This window comes from Hypanus sabinus, chromosome 3 (genome assembly GCF_030144855.1).
Source record: "Hypanus sabinus isolate sHypSab1 chromosome 3, sHypSab1.hap1, whole genome shotgun sequence".
Lineage (NCBI taxonomy): Eukaryota > Metazoa > Chordata > Chondrichthyes > Myliobatiformes > Dasyatidae > Hypanus > Hypanus sabinus.
In genome coordinates this window covers 69,308,717-69,328,003 of record NC_082708.1, presented here as the reverse complement: position 1 = coordinate 69,328,003, position 19,287 = coordinate 69,308,717, and the positions used below count along the sequence as shown (strand labels likewise).

The window sequence follows — 19,287 nt, the reverse complement described above, 5'->3', positions numbered from 1 at the left end:
CTTATTTGTCCCTGTACTCCAAGATCTTTGCAATAAAAGCCAACATACCAGTTGCTTTTGTATCTGTAGGACATATTGTGCAGGAGAGTGCTTGCATCACTCTGTAAACTAACATTCGCTTGTTTCTTCATTCTTTTCCTACCAAGTTTAATCTTGTCTGTTCAGCCCACCTATATCCCTTTCAGTCTCTCGAGACTAGACATTCAACAGCCCGATAAACTAAATGTGTGGTGCATGGGATTCAGGTTAATTCTGACCAAGGTTTTTGTGGCACAATGTTCTATGCACAGTGCATCCTCAACCTATCGCATTTCCCCGCCCGGTGGGGAAGGACCACAGTCTAGGATTCTCCTCCCGTGGGAGTTGAGGGGTAGGGGCCGGGTTGTATACCCCTAAACAATTGTATATAAATATGGAATAACAGAATGCCATGTGGGTGGTGAAAAGTGTGAAAATGTAAAGACAGCAATGGAAACAGCTGTAAAGGATTGAAAGTCATTGAATGGTTTATTGTATATAATTTTATTTTTGAATAAAGTATATTTTGTTTAATTAAAAAAAAATCTGTTTGCGTATACAACATGTGAAGGCCCAAAGTCACAAAGTCAACAGCATTCCCAAAATGGCAAAACAGCGGCTGCTGGGCCTGATATGCTCTCAAGCCGCAGATTCTAGTCCTAGGTATCATGTGCTTCCAATACTGGATGGGTCCGCATTGGCAAGGCTAGGCACCTGACCTGGGGATAACAGTGGTATACATGCCCCAGAGAAAAGAAGTAACATATCCTGAAGGACAAACCTGCAAACAGACACATTACAGCTTTTCATCCTCAAGACAAACTTAACACTGGCATTCCTTCCTAGTCACACCTTTTCTGAACTACTGTTCCTTTGTTCATCCTATTACCACCTATGTTTCACCGTCATCATCCATTTTACTCTAATCCCTTGCCCTGATCATTTCTCTGTTTCCTAAAGATTATCAGTAACTCTATCAGGTTCTGACAAAAACTCATTGGACAAAAACATTAACTCTGTTTCTCCTGCTTCTGTCCTACTGATTACTTCTAGCAACTTCTGTTTTTATTTCATTAATCAAGTCACCTAGTGTAATCAGAAGGAACAGAGTGCAAGATATCTGGGTTTGACAAGTACAGAGAAATATATGAGAGGACACGTTGCAATGAGGAAATGTGGATTTTAACAGCACACGGGTGGGTTAAGTGCACTGGTAAAAACAGTAAATGGAGTTCAGTGTGTGAAATTCAGATTAGTAAGAGAAATTTAAAGACAGACAAATGGAGAAAGATTACAGATGAGCAAAGCCCAGAGGGATCTAGATGTTGTTGTGTACCCTGATAACAAGCTAGGTCCATCAATGGGTTAAGACAGCAAATGGCATAATGGATTTTATTGCAGGTGCTTTTGAGTTCAGAAGTAGAGGAGTATTGTTACAATTGTACAAATACTACTGAAGCCATGCCTGGCATACTGTGCATAGTTCTGGTCCTCATTATTGAGGAAAGAATGCACTGGCATGGAGACAAAAATTCCTGGCAGGAGAGGGTAATTGTATTATGAGCAGCTGGAGAAACCAGGTCCATATTCCTTAGAGATTAGAAGAATAGGAGGTGATCTTTTTGAACCATGCAAGACATCCTGAGGGTGACACAAGGGCAGATGTAAAAACGTTTGCAACAGTGCAAGGGTGGTGAATCTTCTGGAGAGCAAGTACCCAAATTGGAGATAATCTTCTAAAAAAAAATTTCTCTTGTATGTCAGGGTAATTTTAAGCAGAAATGATCACTGATTAACAAATTAGTTACAATAATTATGGACCCACACCACCCAGTTATACCCATGTGACAAACTAACGTATTAACCCATCCACCTTTGGAAAATGGAAGGAAACTGGAAGAAGCCCACACAGTCATGGAGAGATGTACAGGACAGACTCTTTACAGAGAGGGGCAAAGTTGACTTGGGTCGCTGACACTGTTATAGTGCATGAGGTGAAACTGAGAGAAAGAAACGGAGCCCAAACATAGAACGACCCATACACTTGCCTTTAGAATTTTGTTGCACCTAGAACACTTTCTCCTCTCACTGCTAATTGCTGATATGACATTGATCAACTCAATTTCGATTTTACTCTATATACACAAACCACCCTCTTTTGAACCTTCAGCATCCATTCTACCAAGGACCAACCTGAACCCTGACATCAAGCCTACCATCAAACATGGCAGCATTATAATTCCGTGAACCGAACTCCACCTTCCAAAAGCTGAACAGTAATTCTGAAACACTCTGGACTACTAAGCATCAAACCAGTCTCTAAGTAGCAGTATCACCCCTGAGCCCTTCCCTTCACAAATCTGAGTTCTCCAACTACACATCCATTGCTTTTATTTCCTCCCAAGACCCCAGGTAGAACTGTCTTTGTGGACTTACGCTTCAGCTTGTCCCTGTACACTAGATTTCAAGATCAAGTCTGTCATTCAACCACACATCAAATGAAACAACTTTCTTCTGGGGCCAAGGTGCAAAGCACAGTACCAACAGTCATACACAGGGTACAACACATATAGCACAACAATTATGATAGCAGAAAAACAATGTTACAAAAAATATTTCAAAATAATCATAGAGTAGCACGTCTTTGCGTGTCATGGCCTGTGTATTGATGCTGTATTGACGTTGTCCTGAAGCCAAATTTCTGCAAGAACAAGCCGCAGCAGTTTCTCATTTCATGCAATTACGGCCGCAGAAAAACGTAATCCAACTTAACTTCCCAGGAGTGAACACTGGAGGGCAGCACCAATGGGCAGCACCAGCCCAGTACACAATCCAATGGCACACAGTCAGTTCAGCATCTACTTCACCGGCAACCACAACAGGCAACTCCGAGGCACGAGGGCTTCGTCTGCACAACAACCGAAACAACAAGACTCTCCCGTCGTTGGTCTCGCAAAGAACCAGTGAATCTGACATTACCAATATCCAAAAGGGTCTTGTGATCACAAGAAAAACATCCAAGCCAAAGATTTCCACCATTTGTTGGATTCCCCACCCCCCCAACCCAAGTAGCTGAAGAAGACTGAGACATGGTGCGACAAGTCACACGACTCACTAGTGAGCCCACTGACTGCCACTACAACTCACACTTTGTACCACTCTGCTCCTCTATAGACACGATAAACACAACATTCTGCAGATGCTGAAAGTCCAGAACAATACACAAATAAAACGATGGAGGAACTCAGCAGGTCAAGCAGAATCTATGGAGCAATAAACAGTCGACATTTTGGGCCAAAACCCTTCATCAAGACTCCATTCCATTCTCTCAGTTCCTCTATCTCAGTATATTTGCTCCAATGGTAAGACTTGCTGCACGTACCTCTGAATACCTTCGTTCTTCCTGAATGAGGGCTTTCTGTATATAATTGTTAAAAAAGGGTTTGACCACAGTTCCTCCATTTCCCACACTTCTGTACTTAACCTCTCTCCTCTAGAACAGAACAATGATAGCAGTTCCCCTTTCTTCAACTTCCACTCAACAAGCATCTGAACTCAACATCATTCTTGCCGATTTCCAGTTTCAGGCACAACTGTCCTCATCTTCCCCTTTTAACATTTTGCACAACCCCTTTGTAACTCCCTGGTTCACGTTGTAACTCCCATCAACCATCTTTCCTTACAGCAAGTGATCCAACACTTGTCCTAACAACTCTTCCCTTCCCAGCATCCAATAACAGACAGTCTTCCCAGGTGAGGCAGCATTTGCACCTTTCTGCATCTGGTGTTCTGCCTTTAGTGTTCACAATATGGTCTCCTCTACAATGGAAAAGCCAAACACAGACTGGGTGAGTGCTTTCTAGAATACTGGTGTTCTGTCCATTGAGCCAGCCCAGTCTCCTGTTGCCTACTATTTTAATCCTCCATCCCACTCTCACCCATCAGTCTGTGGCCTCCTGTCTTGTTACAATGAGAACCAAGGCATGCTCGAGAAACAGCTCATCAACTTTAACATCAACTGGACACACTGCAGCCTTCAGGACTTAATACTGAACTTCACAACTTTACTTTTTTAGTCTGTATCAGTCTTTTAGCTGTGATATTTGTATATTGTTTATTTTCCCCTTCATCTTCCTCTGGGAATGGAGAATATGTCCAGCCTGCACGGTTGAGTATGTTTTTCTACTCTGCATTTTGCAAGTCCATTTGTGTCACATTCTCAACCTCTAATTGCTCCCATTCGAACACTGCCAGATAACCTTGTGTACAGTTTATCCCGCGGGCACCTTGGTTTTAACCTTTCAAAGCTATCCCCCTCCCCCACCCTTCCTGCAGCTTGACAAGGTTCCTTTGTCTTCCCTCTGAGCTCTAACAAAGGGTCTTTGACTTGCAATGTTAAATCCCTTGCCCTTCCCACATGGCCAGACCTGCTTTGTGTTTCCAGCAGTTTCGGTTTCTATTTCAGATTTCCAGCATTTGTATTTTTTTTGATTTTCATTTCCTTTACAGTACCGCTGATCAGCTTGGGGTCTCCTCACCATTGAGAAGGCAAAACTCAAATTGTGTGATAGCTTTTGAACATTTCCATTCACTGCTCCAGTTCCATTGGTATCACAAAATTTTAACTCTCCATTCCAAACCCACAGTGAGTTCCTGTCTGCACGCTTCTATACTGTTTGAACACGCCATGCCATCTTCAGTCTTGATGAATATTACCACTCCCCCCCCCCTGCATGGGGCACACTACATCTTTCCAACCTCAACATTAAATTTAACAGATTCTGATAATATTTTGCCCCTAGTCCACCCTTTCCTTGTACCGTTCTGTCGAATGTCATTTAACCTTGCTTATATTTCATTTTATTCAGACTTCGTTTTGTTCTTTCATTCCTTCCTATCCCGTATTGTATTTTTTTATTTATAATTTATTATAATTCAGATGTAAGGTTGTTGGCTTAAATTAATAACTTTAATTTCTCCATAAACATGGACCGATCTGCTCTGCATTTACGGATTTTCTATTTCTATGTCAGATTTCAATTACCTGCAGTTTTGTGTTTGCTTCAAACTTTAACTCCGTGTTTGTGCTGGTAATTGAGAGGCAGATTCAATTCACACACAAAAACTGAAAAATTAAGTTGGTGATTAATCTAATAAAATTGGTTATTATTAATATAATTGTGGAAGTACACAATTTCTGCAAAATCTTGTCTGCAAGATGACTAACCTTACCTAGTTTGATCTATGGGTAACTCTGGACCCAGACAAATGATCCCTGTGAGTTCTCCAAAACGTTTCAATGAGCCACACAGTTGTATGACAAATTTTCATCAGACGAGCAGCACCAGTTCATGCAGTAGGCTCATCAGCGTGATCTCAACAGCAGTTAGGGATGGGCAGTAAATGTCGGCCCTCATCAGTGACATCCATTTCCTGTAAATGCATAAAAAATTACTGTTACAAAAGTATGAACATTTTCATAACCGTACTAAAGCACTTGTACAAAAACGGGAAATGATTAACATTTCAGCTTTTTAAACTTTTTAGTTGAGCTGATAAAATTCAGTGTAATCACAGGTATCATGGATAGAACAGAAGTTTATTATACTCTCTTAAACATCATCATTAAATTACTTGCTTGTTTCTTCCTCCTATCCCCATGGTAATCTGCCCAACTTTTCCCAATTTAGGTTACATTTCTGCCTTTTCCAATCCTAGCAAAGAACATCCACTTTCTCTCTACAAAGATGCTGCCCATCCAAAGCTGCATTTTTTGCATTTGGTTCTTATTTAAACATTTTTTTACAGTATGCAAATAATACTTGTCATACTGACTAACAGCATCTACTTACCGTCTGACAATTATTATGAAACATCACAAATGACTTTTAATTGCACAGTAGTAATTTTTGTATACAATAATACTTGTAAAATGAGTGCTAACACTTGCAGGCTGTCAAAGCACATCCCTAGGTTTCATTGGTTGTTAACACAAACAGCACATTTCACTCTATGCTGCTAAATGTATACCTGCTAAATAAATTACAGTCGGCTCTCCTTATCCACGAGTTCCGCATGCGCGAACTCAACCAACTGCAAATCGAGAAAGCACAGAAGTTTTCTCTCAGCACTTGTTCTTCGAGCATGTACAGACTTTCTTTCTTGTCATTATTCCCTAAACAATGCAATATAACAACTATTTACATAGAATTTACATTGTATTAGGTATTACAAGTATTGTAGTGATGATTTAAAGTAGTGCGTAGGTTATTGTGGATCGGGATCGAAAAAAATCAGAAGTTATCTTACTACGTAAGTCGGAACAGCTACATCTAGTATTAATTAGCGTCAGTTAGTCAAACGTTTGTCTTAGAAAATAGTATATATTTTACATTTCTATGCATATAAAACACTTAAGAAACATACGTATTTCAATAATTAAACCACTGCATTGCTTAGTCATAATCGTAGCTTTCATTGGGGCAGGACCTTTCTCACTTTATCCTTTAAAATTGCTCTGATCGTTGACCAACTGTAGCCTAACACTTTTCCAATGACTGATAGTATTTCACCTGTTTCCGATCACTTTATTATTTCCACTTTATTTTCAATCGTGATCGTGATTATTTTCGTGAACAGCAACACTGCGGATTCAGAGCTGCGTCGGGTCCTAAAGACCACCGCTCTGAAACAGGTTAAATAATGCTTGGGGTTCGGCTGTGTCCTAAAGTCCACCATACTGAAACAGGTTAAATAAGAGACTTGAGCATCCCATGTTTTTTAGTACCTACAAGGGGCCCCAGAACTAATCCCTTGCGGATATGGAGGGCCAACTGTAATCTGGATCTGATTGGCAAAGGGTATTGAAAACTTGACATTTGTAATTCACTTGTTAGGTTTATTTAATAGAGACGCTATGTTGAAAACAATAGCAAATACATTTTATCCTATTAAATGTCCTTTTTTCAGTTACACACTTAGGTGACTTTAAATATTCAAGGCTATATTTTTTTTGCAGCCCTGACTTCCAGAATACATTGAAAACTGCTCCCCCTGAAGGTTCAATGAATTACATTGCCAGAAGACCTGCTTCTTCTAGAAGCAGCACCAAACAGGAGAACTTGAACAGAGAGCATCTAAGAGTGCTGAGGTTGGCAATGTGAATACAGTGCCGATTGGTGGTCTGATTGTGCAGAACTGTTACCAGGAATATAGAGGTCAGACATCCATGAGATGGGGTTAATTGGCTGACTCTGCTCCGTGCTTGAATTCCAGCAGATCATCGTAATCTTGTTTTGCACAATTCCTAAAGTCAATTCATGTCAGGTTCAGGACACTGATGTCCTACCTCACAAGGATACTAGCACCATCTACTATAGCCTCCCTAGGCAGCATATACTGCTGTGCTTTACAACTAGTCATCCCATTTTGGATCTGAGCATCAGTTCTAGATAAGAACAACTCTCAAGTCATCCAAGTGTTCCTGCTTCCTCCCACATTTCAAAGACATACAGGTTAAGGTTAGTAAGTTGTGGGCACACTGTGTTGGAGCCGGCAGTCCAAGCATATCATCGGATTGTGTTGGTCGTCGACACGAACAACACAATTCACTGTATGTTTTGATGTACATATGACAAATAAAGCTAATCTTTAAAACACCCTCACAAACTCTAATGGAAATGGAGAAACCTTACAAATAAACAGACTGCAGCCACAATCCATGTAGCACTATGACTTAAAACATTGACAAGTCCGTGAAATCGAAAATAAACATGTAGTGGTCCACGGTGGACCATTCGGAAACTGATAGTGGAGGAAAGAACCTGTTTCTAAATTGTTGAGTGTGGGTCTTCCCACTCTTGTACCTCCTCCTGATGGCAGTAACAAGAAAAACACGTGCCCCAAATGATAAAGATTCTTAGTGAAGAATGCCACCTTCTTGAGGTACGGTCTCGTCCTCATTCCTCACCTACAGCTGCTAACGGCCACCAGTGCAACCACCATGGCAGCTTTTATATGAGTGCATTAGGAAGTTGAGGAAAGCATTTCCTGTTGAGTCGAGGATACTGTGAATTTTGAAGGGTTTGATCAGTCTGTAGCAAGTCCAGAAATGGTCCAATAAGGTTTCACAAGGTCCGAAAACCGTCTGTCAAATATAATAAAAGCAACAGAATGATTACTCTGAAACTGTATGACAAAAGGTTATAGAAATTGAAGTTCATACACATAACCCATGCCACCAAGGAAAGAAGTGACACAGCTATAATCATGGCATCATTAGGTCTGCACTCTTGCCTGTAAAACATAAGGCGCGCTGATATGAGAACTGTGCTTGTCGGATTTTGCAGTGACAGTCATTTCGCTTGGAAATACTTAAAGTCCAATCTACATTTGTTTAAAATGATTTTTGCAGAAACTGCACATAAACAGGGTGTTATTTGATCCAATTTCTCAGCTTATTTTTCTTGTTAAAATGGATAGGTTTTGCCTATTGCTCAAATGGAGTGGAATTCAATCAGGAAAGCAAACTGGACAGCTGATAGAATATTTGGAGTCATGGGAAATATCCTAGAAGTATAAAGTGAACAGATTTAGGGAAAGCCAGAGGACAGGTAAACATCACAGTCCCAAGAAAGTGGGATTTTCAAATAAAACAGAAAGACGGTTTATGATGCAAATTCTCATCTTTCCGTTTCTACATGAGCCTAGGGTAACTAATGACAATCCAGAGGAAACAAGCTTCAAGCACCCTCGAGACTCTCAAGTATACCTTCCTTAGCTCTCTAACCAGCCACCAGCCCACCATACAAATGCAATCAAACATCAACTTGCTTGCAAGTACATCTGCTGCTGCTGCATTCATCAATGTGGTATGGAGGATCTGCTGCTTGAACATGTGGAATAAATTCTCTGGAGAAACTAAGAGCTTCAGATGCCAAGGAGCAATTAACCGCTGAGAGATTTGAGAAAATGAACTTTGAAGAGAAGAATCGTCAAAGAAAAAAATTTGTGGTTAGATATTATTCAGTGTTCAAAAGACAAGGCCTAGAAACTCATGAAAACAAATTGACCCAACACCACTGGCAATCAAATCTCACAGGTAGGTACATCTCAATAAAGTAACATATCAATCAGCATGTGCCAATAACAACATTTTAATGGTTAGTACACCTAACCTTAAGTAATTTTAGGAGTCCCATTGAAACTAATTTATGACATTAGCAGCCCTAAGATGTGACCACTGACTCCTACCATCTCTGGGATTCACTGATCCTGGTGAAGGGAGCACCTGTTAAAGTCGAATCTGAATAAAACTCGGGAGACCAGCTTGTTAAGAGTTACAGCAGTTTATTGCTCACCCTCCTGCAGGAGCTTGAGACCCAGTTGTCAAAGGGAAGGCACGTAAGTACTGCCACCATCTGATAAGTGAACCCCTTAAGTCAGGTTACAGCCATATATTTATACATAGTAAGTCCCATATATTACTGCTGCAGATGTTATTAGAACTGGTAATCCCACCAAGCCTGTTGGTGCAAAACTTAAGTTACAGATAAGAGAGTTTGTTAAATCAAGGTTTTAATTACAGATGGCTGTACTGTCCAGTCCTTATCAGTTATTCCCTTTACAAGGCCCTGACTTAATTACAGATGGATGTTCATTCCTGTTCTTATCAGTGAGTCCTCCTCATCCTACTCAAATGAGGGTACAAAGTATAATGCTATCAACTCTCAATGTCTCTCTCTGCATACCAAAGGGAACTAGTATAAGCTGGTTTTTTATAGCTAACTGAAGACAGAGTTTACTTCAATTCAAAAATTCCTGTTCAATCCCAATTATTCTTTTAGCTGTTACTCTGTTATATGGGTTCAAAATGATATTTTTTATCCTCAATTCCTCACACAGGCATGGAAAAAGATATCCTGTTTCCCTGGCAAGAGCTCCAACTCCAGGATCTAGCAAAAAAAAACGGACAGATGAAGACCCTTCACACTGGAAGGCTAAAATAATGCAACTGTGAGAAGCATGGTCCAAAGTGATACCTCTTCATCTGATCTTTTGCTGCAAGGTGTTTAATGGTATTCATTGCATGTAAGGCAGTATTTGTAGAAACTGCAACAAATTCCCTTCTGCCAGCAGATGCCTAATTGCACTCTCAAATTTATCACCACATCACTATTTCTAGATTATGCTGCTTGCTATTCAGTCAATGCAGAAACCAAACCACTCTACACCTCATTCACTAATCCCTCACATAAAGGGAAAGGGAGAAGATGGTAGGTGAGGGGGAACAAGAGAGAGAGGGGGCAACAGGGGTGAGTGGGAGCAGGAGATTGGGGGGTGGGAGATGGGGGCGGGATGGGAGAGTGTGGGGGGGTGTTGGAGTGTGGGAGGGGTTGCAGAATGGGGAAGGGGTTGCAGAATGGGGAAGGAAGGGCGGGATAGGGAGTGGAAGGGAGAGAATGGGGAGGGAGGAGAGGAGAGGGAGAGAGAGTGAGTGTGTGAGAGAGAGTGTGACAGAGAGAGAGAATGTGTGTGTGTGTGTGTGTGTGTGTGTGTGTGTGTGTGTGTGTGTGTGTGTGTGTTGGGGGGGAGGGGCATAGCAATACTATGCCAAATCAAATTCAGGTTTAATATCAGTTGCATATCTTGTGAAAATTGTTGGTTTGTGGCAACAGTGCACTGCCCACAGATCAAGGGAAAAGGTGCTTGCTCCTTGGCAATACATTTGGGTAGGTGGGGGAGTGGAAGTCTAAAGATACTTTTTGCTTCATCTTTTTAATTGTGCAGCCAGGACTGTGACTGCATGATTGCCAGATTACAAAGTATTAGATGAAGCAGGTGATGACAGAATACAATGCTCTCTTCAGGGAGAACCGTGGGATATTTCTGAAGCTTCAAGCAACAGCAAAGGGCCCACTTACATTCTCCTCTCCTAGTAGCCATGATGCAGAGACTGCTATTGTACTCTTGTGTCATTAACAGAGATAGAAGGGAAAGAGAAAACAAGACCAGAGATGATAGCCTTTATCTTTCAAGGCAAGAATAATAGTTGCACCTCCCTTTGAATAGAGAGGGTGCCCAAATGCCCTATACCCAACAGTCCGCTGAAAATTGGGAAAGGCATATATTATTCACTGCTAGCTCTCTGATCCACAGAAGAAGTTTTTCAGGTCAACAGTGACTTTAATCTTTACGGAGCAGCCTGAGTGTTGGTATGGGAGTGTGCCTGGAGTTCTGTCTGTAGATGAAGATACATTTCTGTCATACTCCGTAAACCTTAGCTTGCTCAAACAGATGGGCTGGAGTGCAGATACAGGATAAAACTTGGTACACAACCTATCTTCACCAAACTCTGTTTCTCCTCCATTTCCTTAACTTTCTCAGGTCAATCAGCCTCTCATTCCTGCTTCTAGCCATGCTGGAGGTCCAGCAGTGCATCTTCTATGGCTCCCAGATTCCAATTAACAAAACCCACCCCACAAAAACACTGTAAACACCCATTGATTTTAATACCTTAAAGAAAAAAGCTTCAGTTCTTTCATTGGTATCTCACATCAGTATGTCCGAACACACAATAAAAAATAGATAATAGTAACTTGCAATAAAATCAATTTTTTTTGACGTACGAAAAATATTCATTTGAATAAAATCTTGACACTCCCCCCAATGCAAACTTAGAAGAACATTCATTATATTTGTAGGTTACTTGAGTAACAGCCATAAACAACTGTAGATCCGCAGGCAATGTTATTACTTGTGTTCCAGTGCACTGAAGACCAGCGAAGTCACAGGTTTGTAAGGTGTGTCAGGATGATACAAATGAGAAAAAAGGATGTTTACAACTTGTGATATTGAACAGAGAAACTACCGCAAATACAGAAAAACTGAGTCAAAAAATGGCATTCCCATATTGCAAGAAAACATTGAATCATACACTTACTGATGACTTATCAACATAGTCTCTTTTAGCTATTTCATCATTAATCAAAGAAAACAGCTACATTACATTTTTATAAGTTTCAGAATCTGTAATAAGTTTGAAGGGTAAGATAAATGTGGACTTTAATCAAAGCCATTTTAATAAAAAATCATTGTACTGCTTGGAGGAGTTTCACATCACTGCAGCAACATGTAATACAAAATATATATGAAACAAGCTTACTAAAGGACATCTGAATAAAGCAATAAATCAAATCAAAATATAAATATAGATCACCTGCTGTCTTTTGCATACACAAAATACATGTCACTTTCAATTTGTACTTACACCCACTATTCTACTTCCTGTCACAGCAAGGGCAGACTAGCTAACTTGATGTTCTTTTACAGTCAAGAGCTGCAGATGATAATGCAGAGGTATTGATGAGGCTTGATGTTTAGAGTTGGTTTTCCAAGGGTTCCTTCAGACGCACCATATCATGAGCACAGACAAATGCTGAAGGAGATGCTCAGTACATTTCCAATAGTGACCAGCCAATTCAGCACCACTATGGACTTTAAATGCAAACAGGCAATTGAGTCACTAATAACCTCTCAATTCTAATTTGGTTCATGGCACCATTCCCTTTAATAACTACGGTCAGTGAGAAAATCCAAGCTGACAATTTTGTTCTAGGTCAATACTCCTTTCATTTAATTGGCCAGCTTGCATAACTGTTAAAATTACTCTTACTTATTTCTTTTCACATCAAATGCCAACACTTAGAAAAGGTAACAGTTGTTGCTTGCCAGTGTAAACAGGTAAACTGATACCAACTTTTCATAAATAACACAACACTTTTTGATATAGTTCAATGCTGTTTGTTACAGACTGGGAAGCATGTTTCAATCTCTGTACATCAAAGATTGTGCAACCTGGAAACACATATCAAATTAATTCAAGGGAAGTTTGACAACTGATGGCATCAAATTGGGGAAACATGACTCAGACTGACAGGTTGATACTTACATTTTAATTTTCAACAAACAGAATGTAAATACAGCCCAAGATTACTTGGAACTAGTTTTCCAATGAAGATCTTAATGCAGTCATTATGTTTACTCATCTTGGAAGGGGTCACCTCAGAAAGCCAGAACTGGAATGTGATGGCTAAACAGCACAGAAACAGGCCCTTTGGTCCAACCAGTCAATGCCAAAACCATTTAAACTGCCTGCTCCCAACAACCTACCAGGAACATAGCTTTCCAAATCCCTAGTACCCATGAACCTATCCAAACTTAAATGTTGAAAGCAAGCTTGCTTAGGCCACTTCTGTTGGCAGCCCATTCCAATCTCTTACAACCCTCTGAGTGATGAAGTTTCCCTCATGTTTCCCTTAAACTTTTCATCTTTCACTCTTAATCCATCACCTTTGGCTATAGACCCACCCCACATCCTCAGTGGAAAAAGCCTGCCTCCACCTATCTAAACCACTCATGATTTTGAGCATCTCCATCAAATTTCCTCTCAATCTTCTACATTCTAAAGAATATAGTCCAAACCTATTCAATCTATCCTTGTAACTCAGGTCCTCCATACCTGCTGGCATCATCCTTGTAAATTTCCACTGTACCTTTCAACTTTATTTACGTCTCTTCTGTAAGTAGGTGACCAAAATTGCCCAATTATCTAAATTAAGCCTCACCAACTTCAACATAACATCTCATTTGCTGTACTCAATACAATGCACTTTATGAAGGTTAATGTGCCAAAAGCATTCTTTATGACCCTATCTACCTGTGACACACTCTCAATGAATTATGTACCTGTATTCTCAGATACTTCTGTTGCACCGCACTCCTTAGTGCTCTACCATTCACTATGTAAGATCTACCCTGGTTAATCCTACTGAAATACAACACATAGCACTTGTCTGCATTAAATTCCACCTGCCATTTTTTTCAACCCATTTTTCCAGCAGACACAGATCCCCCCTCTGCAAGCTATAACAGCCTTCCTCACAGTCCACTACACGCCCAATCTCGGTGTCATCCGCAAATTTGCTGATCCAATCAACCACATTATCAAATCAAGGTTAGTTATCATTCAAACCATACATAGATGCAGCAGAACAAAACAGCATTCCACAGAGGCCAAGGTGCAAAACATTCAAAACAGCAAGTAACATTCAAAATATCAAGGAAAGAAGCATATTCACTGGGGGGAAAAAAAACATATATAGTCCAAGATCCTGAGGAACAATGTCCGGCAATCAACGGTAGTCTCCCGGCAATATGCACACAAAATCCAACTTGTCATTCCAACACTCGAACACAAGAAGGCAGCAACAATGGGAAAGGCCAGGCCTCCGGCTGAGCGTGGACACCATGCTGTAGTACTTCCACATCTCTCACCTGGTCTGCAGTAGCACGCAAGCACGAGGTTTGCGGCCTAGTTCTCACTAAAACCAAAGTTACATAGTTACCGTGTCATCTGTCCCTCCACCAGACAAGGGTAACAGGCCTATGACAACTTATATTATCACTGTCCAACATAATCCAATTTACTAACTCTTCCCGAATGCTGATTGGTTGAATCTTATTGATCAGCCTCCCGTGGACAACCTTGTCAAATGCCTTACTAAAGTACAAGCAGACAGCATCCACTGCCTTACCTTTCTCTTTCCTTGTAACTTCCTTGAAAATCTTTATAAGTTTGGTTAGACATGACCTAATATGCATAAAGTTATGCTAACTATTCTTAATCAGTCCCTGTCTATCCAAATAGTTTTATATCCCGTACCGTAGAATACCATTCAATAACTTTCCCACAACTGATGTCAGACTCACCAGCCTATAATTTCTTGGTTTCTGGTCTCCCTTTCTTAAACAGCAGAACAACACTAACTAGCCTCCAATTCTCTGGTACTTTTCCTGTCACTAAGGAAGTTATCAATATATCTGCTAGGGCCCCAGCAATTTCTGCACTTGTCAGGCCCTGGGGATTCAGCCACCCTGATTTGCCTCAGCATAGCAAACACCTCCTTCTCTATAATCTGAGTAGATGCTACTTTACATCACTTCTATAGACTGTATCTGTCTTCCAAGTAAATACAAATGCAAAGAATACATTTAAGATCTCCCCCATATGTTTTGGCTCCACACATGGATTACCATTTTGCTCTTTCAGAGGATCAATTTAATCCCTTGCAATACTTTTGCTCTTAACATTCTTGTAGAATCTCTTAAGATTCTCCTTGAGCTTGTCTGCTAGAGCAACTTCATGCCTTTTTTTTAGTCTTCCTGATTTATTTCTTTAAGTTATCTTGTATTTCTTATATTCAATAAGCACCTCATTTGTTCCTACTTGTCTGTATCTGCTATGCAACCCCTTTTTTCTCTTAACCAGGGCCTCAATATCACTTGAAAACCAAAGTTCTCTACACTTGTTATTTTTACTTTTTATTCAGACAGGCACATACAAGCTTTGTACTCTCAAAATGCCATATTTGGAGGCCTCCCACTTACCTAGTACACAGTCTGTCCCAATCCACACTTGCCGGATCATTTTTGATGCCATCAAAACTGGCCTTTCTCCAATTGAGAATCTCAACCTGTGAATCAGACCTATCATTTTGCATATTTACTTTGAAACTAATGATATTGTGGTCACCGGATGCAAAGTGTTCCCCTACACAAACTTCTGTCACCTGCCCTGTCTCAGTCCCTAACAGCAGATCCAGTATGGCACGCTCTCTCATGGAGGCTTCTACGCACTGATGCAGGAAACTTCCCTGAACACATTTGACAGACTCTATCCCATCTAGTCCTTTACAGTATGGGATTCCCAGTCAATATCTGGAAAGTTAAAATCACCTGCTATAACAAAGTCTATGTAACTAAAAACAGACAAAATGGGGGATACTGTGATGAGAATTGATTAGACCTTTAGAAATTGAAGTAGCCAGAACTAATGACAGCTTTCAAAAATCTAATCTGAAGATTACATTGGACCTTTCCTCCCACTTCACTAATCAAGCTTTCAAACCTTATTAATAACCATGTACACTCCAGTGCAAAAAACATTTAATTTACAACTGCAAGCTGCAACTCATCTGTACTTCGAACCAAACTGGCAAATAAATAAATTGTTACTCCGTCACTATTCCAATTACTAATGCAAAAACCGGCTTGTTCATTCAACCTAACATAATCCAATGAGCAAACTAGATCCATTCAGTCACCTGGGCCCACTTCCTGCCCATATTCTTCAAAGATCGTAAGACCATAAGATACTGGACCAGAAGTAGGCTGTTCAGCCCATCAAGTCTGCTCTGCCATTCAATCATGGGCTGATCCAATTCTTCCAGTCATCCCCACTCCCCTGCCTTCACCCCATACCCTTTGATGCCCTGGCTAATCAAGAACCTATCTATCTCTGCCTTAAATACACCCAATGACTTGGCCTCCACAGCCACCCGTAGCAACCAATTCCACACATTTACCACCCTATGACTCAAGTAGTTTCTCCACATCTCTGTTCTAAATGGACGTCCTTCAATCCTGAAGTCATGCGCTCTTGTCCTAGAATCCCCCTACCACAGGAGATAACTTTGCCATATCTAATCTGTCAGACCTTTTAACATTCGGAATGTTTCTATGTGATCCCCCCTCATTCTCCTGAACTTCAGGGAATACGGCCCAAGAGCTACCAGGCGTTCCTCATACGGTAACCCTTTCATTTCTGGAATCATTCTTGGGAGTCTTCTCTGAACCCTCTCCAATGTCAGTACATCCTTTCTAAAATAAGGAGCCCAAAACTGCACACAACACTCCAAGTGTGGTCTCATGAGTGCCTTATAGAGCCTCAACATCACATCCCTGCTCTTATATTCTATACCTCTAGAAATGAATGCCAACATTGCACAAACCTTCTTCACAACCGACTCAACCTGGAGGTTAAGTTTTAGGGATCCTCCACAAGGAATCTCAAGTCCCTTTGCATCTTTGAATTTTGAATTTTCTCCCCATCTAAATAATAGACTACCTGTTCATTTCTTCCCCAAAGTGCATAATCATACACTTTCCAACGTTGTATTTCATTTGCCACTTCTTTGCCGATTCCCCTAAACTATCTAAGTCTATCTGCAGGCTCTCTGTTTCCTCAACACTACCTGCTCCTCCACCTATCTTTGTATCATCAGCAAATTTAGCCACAAATCCATTAACCCCATAGTCCAAATCATTGACACACATTGTAAAAAAAACAGCATTCCCAACACCAACCCCTGTGGAATTCCACTAGTAACTGGCAGCCAGCCAGAATAGGACACCTTTATTCTCACTCTCTGGATTCTGCTGACCAGCCAATGCTCTGCCCATGCCAATAACTTCTCTGTAATTCCATGGGCTCTTATCTTGCTAAGCAGCCTCATGTGCAGCACCTTGTCAAAGGCCTTCTGAAACTCCAAGTTCACCACATCTACTGCATCACCTTTGTCTACCCTGCTTGTAATTTCCTCAGAGTTGCAGTAGGTTTATCAGGCATGATTTTCATTTCAGGAAACCATGCTGACTTTGGCCCATCTTGTCATGTGTCTCCACGTACTCCACAATCTCATCTCTAACGATCAATTCCAACAACCTCCCAATCACTAATGTCAGACTAACAGGTCTATCTATAAGCTTCCTTTTGTAAATAGCGGAGTAACATTTGCAATTTTCCAGTCATCTGGTACAATGCCAGAACCTATCGGTTCTTGAAAGATTATCGTTGATGCCTCCGCAATCTCTCCTGCTACTTCCTTCAGAACACGAGGGTGCATTCCATCAGGTCCAGATTTATCCACTCGCAAACCATTAAGCTTCCTGAGCACCTTCTCAGTCGTAATGTTCACTGCACAAACTTCACTTCCCTGACACTCTTGAATGTCCGGTATACAGCAGATGTCTTCCAAAGCTTGGACAATTCCAAAGCCTTAGAGGTAGTACCTCAAGCTCAGCAGTGGTTCTGTGAGCATAGCTAGCTAGCTGCACTGAGAAAGTCCCAACGTTCTTCTGCATCATGCTGACATGGTTCAAGCTCCCAGCAGAACACGACTCATTGGGACAGTCTGGACAAAGCAGGATGGTCCAGAGGTGGGTGGACTGTCTTCATGATACAATAAAAGATCTGACCACGTGGATAATTCTTGTTGCCACTGGTGTAGCAGTTAGAGTGTGGAAGGCTGTACCACAAGGCTGGGTAATGCAAATGGAAAACATGTATTTAAGGGCTAAATACATAATTAGAAAAAAGGAGAAAAATACAGAAAGCTACTTAGACTGTATGGCTCATGTACAGCATAATTACTGGCTTAGATTTGGTCAACTGGCAATTTACAGTGCTGAAAAAAAAATTACCCAATGCATCTATCATCTGCTTGGCACACCAGTGGGTGACCTGTAACTGTCTGCTGAAAGTGACCTCTGTGATAACTAAGGAGGCAGGCAGTAAAGTGCAGAGCAAGGGCAACTTCACCAATATATCAGACTGGCTTAGTCACAGAACTGTGGTTACCTGCTGCATGTCCATGGTTGGTGAATAATGGCGCACAAGTGAAGTGTCTTTCAAGTTAACACTGAAAATAAAATTACTCTGCCTCTTGAAAATTCTAAATAATTGCAGAAAAGACTCAACAGATCAAGCAGCATTTGTGAAGATAGAAACAGAGTTAATAATTCTAGTCAATAATTTTTTAAATCTGATTTAAGAGTTTCTTTAATTTCAACTATAATAACCTGCACTGATGCATAAAAAACAAATTCTATTATTAATTTAATAACTGCCACAAGATTCTTCAACTTCCACTTGGCCACTTTGCAGTTTCTGGAAACCCTATTACAGTTTGCATTCTGTTGCAAGTATCCATTTGTAACTCCCATGTCCTTTAAAGTGAGCCTTGGCTTGCCCAAACCCTAAATGCTTTAAATATAGCTTTGCTTTTCTTTGGAGGAAACAATCACCTGATTTTACTCAGTGGTTCTAAAGCTGAGTATTTTTACTTCAGTAACAATCCAAGTAGCTGCTGCATAGAAACAAAATAAAATGAAGGGGAAAATAATCAGAAAAAAGGAACCAGCACTTGTTATTTTTAAAAGAATTCTTCTATTTGCTTCAGATGTACAGTCAAAGTTTACATTACGGCTTTAAAATTTCACTCAACAGGAAATATACTGTACTATATTAATGTGTAGAGGTTGACTGAAATGGTGAAATCTCTCCCTTGTAAAATAGTGTGTGCCCTTCATCCAATTTCTTAAGCCTCATTAAATTTCTAATACTAAGCTGGTCCAGCAGAAAACATGCCT

The 19,287-nt window shown here is 40.6% G+C and overlaps 1 protein-coding gene across 1 annotated transcript in view; it reads right to left on the bottom strand.

The window, feature by feature from the left end:
- Positions 1 to 19,287, bottom strand: part of fat3a (FAT atypical cadherin 3a) — a 570,475-nt gene that overhangs the window by 471,789 nt on the left and 79,399 nt on the right. The window contains exon 3 of the mRNA XM_059964604.1: positions 5,251 to 5,451. The gene's annotated coding sequence lies outside the window, so the exon portion shown is untranslated. The remainder of the gene's footprint in view (positions 1 to 5,250; positions 5,452 to 19,287) is intronic.